We start from the raw sequence: 9,941 nt of genomic DNA on the forward strand, positions 1-9,941 counted from the left end.
TACTTTTCTCAAATAATGAACTCAATTGCAATCCAAGTGTCCTATGTGTAAGTTGTGCTCAATCAAGATTTTTACTTTTCCAATCAATAGTGTGTGCTATATGAACAAAGTTTTCATGCAATACAACGTGGTCTCTTGATTGAGATCATGATGTTTCCTCAGTTTAAGTAACTAGTTGAGGTGATGAGATATGATTACTCATACATAGTTGGTGTTGCGGGACTAGCCTAGGGTTTTATGGTTTCTAAGAGGTTCAAGCCACTATGTGTGTTGCTTCTATGCTCATTGTATGTAAATAATTTTAAAGTGGATGGACTCTGAGCAAGAATGTTTTAAGGCATTGTAGTTCCAAATGAGGCTTTAATAAAGTCATAGAGCTATCTCAATTTATGCAAGTTCTCCTTCACAATTTCACTTGTAAGAGTCTTCTCATTCTACTAGAGCTCCTCTTGCAACCAATTATAAGACTTCAATGAGATTACTATGTTAGAGGGTCCTCAAGTAGTCACAATACAATCTTAATGCCCTACATGTAGAAATAGTGGTGTGGAGCTTCTACGAGATGTTGTAAAGTGTGTTTAGCCTTGCTTCCTAGATGTTGGCAGTCTTTTTCATGCGGAACTAGCAGTGTGGAGCTCCTATGAGATGCTGTAAAGTATGTATAGCCCTGCCTTCTAAAAGGCAAGATTCCCATATCCTTTCATTGTTTCTGGCCTTATCTCCTTGGTCATGGTTTGTACCAAACTCTATGGTAGATTGTGAAAGTTCAAGCATAGCCCACCTAGAAATTTTCAGTAGAAGGCTTGTGCATCTTCAACATGTCTTTTTTCAATTGTATGGTAGTTCCTCAATACTATTTGTAGGTTTGGCTAATGGAATAGTTCTATGTTGGTGCAAGCAAGTTCATCCTTTGAGACTCTAGGTATGGAGTTTGGAATAACTGATCATACTCAAGTAACCATTATTGGGCTTCCATCCTCAATGTTGGAACATAGTGGCACCTTGACTTGTGGAGAGTTTTAGACACTTATCTTAGCATCTTTTTGATCAAGATGTTTAGGTACGATTCAAATGGCTCGATGACTCTAATTTTGGTGGCTACATATTTGTGTGTGTAGCTAAGTGTATGATGTGTGCTTGGTGCATCTTATTAGCGTATTTTGTAGTGACTAAGGGTGTAGTGCGTAGTGCCCTAAGAAATTGTATTGGCGTGTGCTAAAGTGTGTGATGGTTTCCTTAGTGGGGTGTGATGGGGGAGGGATCCCACAATTAGTGTTGGCAAGGATTAAGGGAGGTCTAAACTAATGCATGAGAGGTGTGATGGGGGGAGGGATCCTTTATTGGGTGTTGGCAGGGGTCAAGGGAGGATTACCATCACTTTCTTCTCGCTATGCTGGACCCACTTGGTAGCCTTGAAGAAGGTGAAGATGTTATTGAGGGTGCTCCTAATTTGGACAAAGCTTGTGTGTGTGTCATGAATGATGTTTGGGGGAAGGGTGGAGTTAGCTGCCAATCATCTTTGTTGGTGCCTTATAGGCTACTGATAACAAGGTGATCGACAACAGTTTGCCACTAGGCATAGGCTAGCTCTAGGCGGCGGTCCCCCCCTTTGGCGTGGAGATTGATTAGGTCGAGTATTGATGAAACAACCATAATAAAGCATAAACTAAGTATAAACCATGGTTTTACTATCATTGGTATTACTTCACATGCTACTGTCCATCAAAACCAGTTGAATACCATTGAAAAGTTAGTGTTGGGGGTAAAGGCACCTGTGTCTACACCACCTGTGTGTTCACTAAGTACCCACAGCACTGTAGGTGGTAGTCGCCCATCACTATCACTTCATTCTTTATTATTTCAATGACTAATAGAAAAAGGAAGGTTGATCGCACATTGTGACTGTTGGAGTTCCCACATCTTGAGTCTCTCTCTCTTCCTCTCTTGCTCCATCCACTATAGTTTACACCTCTTGTACTTTCGCTTGCTTGTGCTATCACTTGGGCTTCTCCCTTCAATTGGTATCGAAGCACTGGTTCGAGGAGATTCTTCTTCAGTTTGATTTAGCCCATGAATACCTATAGCTCAAGGTTTAATGGCTTCCATTACTTCAACTCATTTGAGGTAACCATTGCTTCCCGCTTCTACTTGGCTTATCAAAACTTGCTCAGGAATTTTGAGGACCTTCCAGGGGACTTTTTGAGCATTAACAAGTGCTCCATAAGTCTCATACCAACTAGCATTGGGCAGTGACAATCTACACTGAATTTGCACCATTTTTCCTAGTCTGTACTCTTTGGATCACAATAGGCTTCCAACTCTAGCACTTGCTCAAGTGTTTGTTCAATCTACTAGGCATCTTTTGAGGTTTTGTAGCTCCCATTTGGGCTTCATCTCCAACTTGCATCAACCATTGATTGTAAGAAAAGAATAGACCTACTGAGCTTTGGACTTCTGTAGTTGAGCTTGAGCATACTTCATTGAGACAATGGGACTTTCATCTAATATATATGCTCTTTGGATGCTACTTGGATACAATTACTTGCCTAGTGGGATGATTTGAGTCTTGCTTTTGACCTAGTACCTATATCTGTCAGTGTGCTATTAGTGATGTATCCACCCTACTTGGTTATGTATTGAGCTTCATTACCCTTGCTCAATCACTCATGCATTTGGTAGTTCTATTTAGTTATTCTTGATACATACTACATGCATGATGTTTATGCCCATTGGATGTATCTCACTGTGACCATTGAGTCTAACAATTCTCAGTACTACTTACATGCCCTAATCACTGCTAATTGCTCATACATATCACATTTGTTGTAGGATATACCTCACAATTAGAGCTGATTTTTTGGATCGCTTGCCACACTTGGTTCTGGACTTACTGATATATTTATTTGAGCATGTTGTAATTGTGGTTTTCAACATTATTTATGAGAGTATACACTTTTTCTTGATAGTTCATTGTTGCAATTAGTGGATAGCTTACTATTTTGGTAGTTTCTCTTGCTTAGCCCTTGTATTGGTTGTAATTTTGGGGTTGATTTGTAGTAATTTACAACTGCCCATCTTCTTGTACTATGGTTTCATTTCTTGGCATGATGGTTGGTGGATTAAATGATAGTGCTATCTTTAAGATTAAAAAATTGGATGGCACTACTTACAGCTATTCGAAGTCATAAATATGGCAAGTTTTGGTATAAAAATGGTAGATTAAGCCATTGAGACATGAGGGTGTAAAGATCAAACACTTTGATGTAGAGGATTGGGCTAAATTGGACGAGTTATATAAATCTACAATCATTTTGTCACTCTTTAAGAAGGTCTTCTATAATGTTGTCTCTGAAGAAGGGTAGATTGCGTGGTAATTATAGGAGAAGATATGTGATATCTATGATAAGTAAAGCACTGCCTCTAAGATGTATTGACTGAAGCAACTCCTGGACCTTTGTATGAAGAAGGGGACTTCCATGCCCCCCACTTGAATGAGTTTCATTCCATTTTAAACCACATGTCTTCCTAGGGGATTGACTTTAAGAACACTCTTCCACCATTATTCTTAATGGTGACATTGCCTGAATCATGGGACACATTTCGTACTGCTATATGTGCAAATATGCTTGTTGATGGGTTGAAATTCCAAGATGTAGAGATTTCATTATTTAATGAAGAAGTTAACAGAAAGAATATTGATGCTTCCCATAGCTCTCATGATTTGATAGGTAGAGGTAGCACAAGTAAGAGTAGTAATGACCATTGTGGGAGACACTCTTAGAAGTCTTTGTATCTCAGTCACGTGGATAGTCTCGCAAGAAGCCTCGTGGCTGTAAGTCCTCATTGAATTGTCTTACTACTGTGGGAAGTCGGGTTATATTCTACCACATAGTGCCATAAAATGCATGATGACAAGTGCAAGGAAAAGGGAAAGAGCAAAGTGCAGGAAAAGAATAATGATCGTAGTATTATCCCTAGCAAGTCTAGCATCAAGATTGAAGAGATTAATGTTGTGTAGACTAATTTTGATGATGATTAAATCCTTGCAACTTCTTCTCTTTATGTTTTGTATTTGATTGATGCCTCGAACACCTATGCTCACTGTTGGTTGATTGATTTAAGGACTTCATTTCATGTTACCCCTCATTGAAAGTGGTTCCACTCCTATCACAACATGATGGAAATTGTTAGATTGGGTAATGATTTGGTGTTGGATATTGTCGGTATTGGAGATGTCCACCAGTTGTGGTTTGCTTCAGGCACAATATCTTTACTTTGCATGATGTATGCCATGTTTTGGCTTTGACTAAAAGCGTACTCTATGGACAATTGGACGATGTTGTCTACTTTATATCTTTTGGTGATTCCTCATGGAAGATTACCTGTGGGAATCTTATCTTGGCATGAGGTGCCAAGTATGGCACTCTTTATCCCTTACTTGTATCTGGGTCTATCGACCATGTTTTGGTAGTAGCTATAGTATCACATATATTGTTATGACATCGTTACCTTGGGCACATGTCATTAAAGGGAATGAAAATTCTCATCTGATATCTCTAGGCCTCTTGGAGCTACTATGTTGGTATTAGATTCATGAATCCATAATTGATGTTGGTATGTTATCGATGATGCTATCTACTACTATATTGGTTGGACAACATAAAATCCCTCAATGATGTTGTCCTCCTATGCTCTTGGCTCTACTGTGCTAGTAAGTTATGCTACTAAAATTTAGCTTTTGACTATCCTATTTCCTATTAGCTAATGAAATAGGCCACCTTTTTAGTTACCTTTTTTAGGCTAAGCTTAAAAATGACCATGACAGTGGAGTTCTTAGCTTGATGAATGGAGGGAAGCCCACCCACTCCATGGTTTGATTCATCACTTGCAATGGGAATATATGTGGCCTTTCCATATGAAATTTCTTCTACTCTTTTGTTGCAAAGACACCTATCTTATTGCAAGAGTATATTAGATTAGGTTTAATGGTTGGGGACAAGTATATTTCATGCCTACATGGCACAAAAATGTGTGTGAGTGTGTGAACTCCTAGGTTAAGCGAGTATAATTTGTATACTTGTAGGTTGAACAATCTAGCTAGGCTTATTAATTGTATTTTGATATGGATAAGGCATAGACACTCGTGGCATTATTGAATCATACTCATAAGCATGTATGGAGGGATAGTTACTTGCACACTTTATGGGGTAATTGTAGGCTTACATATATGAGGAGCTAGCTTCTATCTTTGCAAGCATGACGCATGATTGGCATATATGTCTAACATAGAAAGCCTCCCAATCAATCTTGATATCTTCTTTGTGTGCCCCATCATAGCATTGAATGCTCCTAGTAAGTATCAATACTCTTGACCTAGTTATTGTCACATGGCTAGTGTTAGTTGTTGTAATCCTTGCAAATGATCCCATCTTCCTCTCATCACAAGCACCACAGGTCACCTTCTCTTCATTTTCCCCTAACAACATCATCATTCTATCCTTCACAATTCGCTAGACTCTCAGTTGATACCTTCCCATTCCTACAGTTCATTGGATTCTCAAGTAAGACACCTTACCATTCCCTTCACATATGTATCACACGAAGGCATTGTGGCCTAGACCCAATGTTAACCTCAAATCGGAATGGTGGAAAAATAAAGGAAAAAGCGCAAAAAGAATAGAATGAGAGCAAAGGCGTAGAGGCGGCCTCGAAAACTAAACTGAGGCAAAAAGAGCAATTGTAAAGGAAAGGCGCCTCAAAAACTCTAAAAAAAGAGCACCAGGCTCCCTCCCGTGCCACTTGTAAAGGAATAGACGGGTATAGGCATGAAGCAAGAAGAGGGAATTAGGAAAAGGGACCTTGCCACAATGGCCGGTCATGTAACAAGGGATGGGCGCCCATGGGGGTTTTAGGGTTTGTATATATAAAGTTCAAAAAGTGAATGAAAGCTCATTCTTTGGTGTGTGGCTGACAAGAGTCATCTCTTCTTCTCTTCTTCTCTTCTTCTTGCTAGTGTGTGTGCTCTTGAGGGAGGGAGTGTGAGAGTGTGAGGGAGTGAGTGAGTGTGTGGAAGTGAGGGATCAAGAGGGTGAAGCTCTTCACCATCTCCTCTTCTCTTTTCCTCTCTCTTCCCTTCCCTTCTCTTACCTTGCACATGGCTATGGAGAATGGAGCTTGGAGATGGAGGCTTGAGGATGCTTGAGCTAGCATCTAGGATTGTGGGGCTACCGACTTGTGTGAGGGAGGAGGCAACTCGTCTCGGCATCAAGGTAAGCTCACTACACCTTGAGAGGATCGACAACGCGTCGGTTAGGTGAGAGATAGCCATGAGAGCTTGCTTGGAACACTTGAAGCAATAAGCGGTCCGTGGGTCTTGGAAGTTGAGCGAAAGCTCCCACATTTTGGTTCCGTTGCCGGGACCAATGGATTCAAGCTTGAGCCCTCGCGCGCCGCATATTGAGCATCGAAGTAAGGGATTCATCCCCGAATCAGAGCTTGAGGTAGGTAGGAAGTTTGGATTTTTTGATCTTCGAAACAAGTAAGTATTTTGGGTTATTTTGTTGGTTTGATGATTGGAAAAGATGGAGAAATCATTTCAATTTTTTGCCTTCGACCGTTGTTGCATTTAGAGTAGGATAGGATTAAGAAACCGGATAGGAAAAGCATAGGGTTTATTGCTGAAAAACAAGGTAAATCAGGACACAAGTCATGCAAAAATGGGGAAAAAAGAGCACTTGGGATGTTAATGTTGGCAAATGAGTGATTGGGGACACTGAAACCTTACCCAGCAACAAGGGATTTAAGAGCCAAGGGGACTGGGAAGAGCTCATTTCATGCACTGATATTGAGAGAGTGTGAGAGAGAGTGAGAGTGTGCTTCCAACATTGATTCGATTCGATCTTGCCATTGAGGATCTCTCCGCTCGATTCAGGTACGTCAGGACCTCTATGCTATGTATTTGTTGTGATTTGGAAGGCGTTGTACTCGGCGGTTGTGAGGATCATTAGATTCAACAAAATCATTTTTGACACGATCGTCGTCACACACAACTCGGCCTGTTCGAGTGTCAGTGATTCTGTGCTGAGTCCCAGAATTGGCCCTCAGACCACTCGGCCAATCGGCCCTTGGATCACTTGGCCATTCGGCCCTCGGACCAGTCGGCCATTCTCGATCCACTACACTTGGGCGCCTTTCACTTGGCCTGTGTGAGTGAAGCATTCAGACCAACTTTGAAATTCGGCCCTTGGCCCTGCCGACTTGGCCCAACCCCACTCAGACAAGTTGACATTCGGCCCGACTGAATTCACCACTCGGCCCTCGGCCCACTTGACTCGACCCACTTGACTCGGCCCACCTGACTCGGCCACTCGACCTACAACACCATTCGGCCCTCGGCCATCTTGACTTAGCCCTTGGCCCTTGGCCCATTCGGGCTACTTACCATTCAACCCTCGGCACGTCCAAGTGAATTCACTAGGCCTACAACCCCATTCGGCCCTCGGCTTGTCCGAGTTACACTCTGCCCCTGTAACTGGGATGAATAACCCAAAGACGAACAAGATGGCCAGATGTGGGTCAACAAGCCTACTAGGCCTAAAATGAAGCGAGAGGGTACGTAAGCCGTTCAGACACTTGTTTTCTACACTCACCCTGAATTTTCACACCTAAAGTACACTTAAGGACAACATAAAGCCTGATTGAGCACGAGTGCACGGGAAAGAACACACACATTGAGGAGGGGTAAATTGAGGATTGGATACAATAAATCAAGGAACTTACTCAAATAAACACCTCAAGGAACCCACCAGTAGGAGAAGATCCCAAGACATAGACGGGCAACCAAGGTACAGAGTAGGACCGAGCAAGCAGCACTAGAGAAGTGGATCTCACTTGCTGCTGGTGCAACCTGATCGACAGCTTGGTGGAGCACGAGAATGCAATCGTGTCAGAGGAAAGCTCAGACCGCAGGCCGAATGAGGAACTCGACTTAGGAGTTTTTCTAGAGGCAATCCAATAGTTGGTAAGTAGCTATGATGCGCATGCTCGATATGAGCACCGCGATAGAACAATAGAAGCCATCATAATAGACTTGGAGAAGGAATGGAAGCTATCCCACAAGGCACTGCAAGGCATAGTGAAGTACAACCAAGACCAACGGGCTAGGAGCTTAAGGCAGAACACAGAATTGCGTAAGGTACAGTGGGTGCTAAACCTGGCAGGTGGGAATCGGACCGATCACGAGAGAGTCCTGGAAGAAGACTTGACATTGAGTGAGCTTCTCATGAAGCGATTGCTCGATAACACTACAGCAGAGCAGAGTGGTGCAACCCTAGTGATATCATTACTAACAGGATTAGGAACAAACTAAGGCTCTAAGGGCCAGTCTAGAATCCCAATCATTGCAAAGCAACTCGATAAGTACCAACCCCACGATGACCCATACAGCTTTGTAGAGCAATTCAAGCAAGTTTGCGAGGCCAACGGCCTCACTGACTTGACTCAATGCTCTCAAGCATTCGGGCTTTGCTTAGGCGACAAGGGTAGGACTTGGTACACAAGTCTAGATGCCGGAGAATGAGTGGATTTTAACGGCTTTAAAGACCTCTTCATCAAGAGGTTCTTCGAGCTCGGATACTCTGACAATCTACTAGTGAGACTGATGAATGTCAAGCAAAAAGAGAAAGAGGACATTCGCGACTATGTCACCCACGTAAGGAGCCTCTTCAAGAGAATTCCCGTGGGCGAACGGCCTACCGAGAGAGCAGGGTCGACAGTATTTATTAGTGGAATACAGAGCGAGGAGCTGTATAAGGCCTTGGCAAGTAATTCGAGCTTGCAGCGAGACTCGACAGCTAGGGTGTTTGAAGAGGCCACTTGAGTGGATGATCAGTTAAAAGAGCGGAGCTCCAGGAGCTCAAATATAGAAGAAACCAACTCGCAAAGTTTGGAGAGAGCATCAACCTCTAGCGAACGATTAGGTCCAACAACCCAGGACAAGGGGAAGGCCTCTGAGACAAACCAAGACTTGATTGAGGTGAAAATGGAGATAGCCAAACTACAAGATATGTTTAGACGACCAACGCACCCGCATGTACAATGCGTGTATTGTGGCGGAAGCCACTTGTCGGCCGAGTGTCAAGACCCTAGGTCACGACCTTGCGCTAATTGCGGTAAATTTGGTCACGACGTTGCACATTGCAGATTACTAAGAAGACTCCTTTACTCACAACCCTATAGCCAGCCATACTTAGCGAGCAAAACCCAATAATTCTTTAGAAGGGCGGCCCTATTGGCCCTTCCCGCGCCTAACAACATTAAACTAGCTGTTCCTAGAATGGACATAAATCCTATAAGTATACCAAGATCGCCTGGTCCCTATGTGACTCATCCACCAACTAACGTGGCAGTCCACTATGTGGAGGAGCCAAATGAGAAAGAGACTTACGTATATCCATACATCTCGCACGACGACGAGGGCAACGTAGTCCTTATGGACTATCGGCCAGTGCCGATGATGGTGTTAGGAAGAGGCCGAGGTAGAGGCCTAGGAGGGTAGACATAGGATCCAATCATATGTTAGACTTGCGGTCATCTAGGGCACGTCTCATCATGTTGCCCTGAACGGGAGCAACCAAATAGAGATAAGGCATGCCTAAGATGCCCAGAGTGTGGAATCACTCACCTCTTCATTGATTGTCCCAAGCGAAAACCATCCTCAAGTTCAGCCAACGTGCCATCTGTCCCATTGGGGCTGTTTGGCGTCAAGAATCTTGATGGGGAGGCCACACCTATCCCATTGCGTGTCATGACCCGAGCACAGGCAAGGCACGCTGGCATATCATTGCCAGGTCCGAGCTACATGCCAGAAAATCAGTCACGGCCATTGGCTAGGACAATCCGAAATAGGAGAAAGGAAAGCAGTCAACAACCTCCTTACCACG

Source organism: Lygodium microphyllum, chromosome 3, assembly GCF_053477565.2.
Source record: "Lygodium microphyllum isolate KBCC chromosome 3, Lygodium_microphyllum_v1.1.10, whole genome shotgun sequence".
In the NCBI taxonomy this organism is placed as follows: Eukaryota; Viridiplantae; Streptophyta; class Polypodiopsida; order Schizaeales; family Lygodiaceae; genus Lygodium; species Lygodium microphyllum.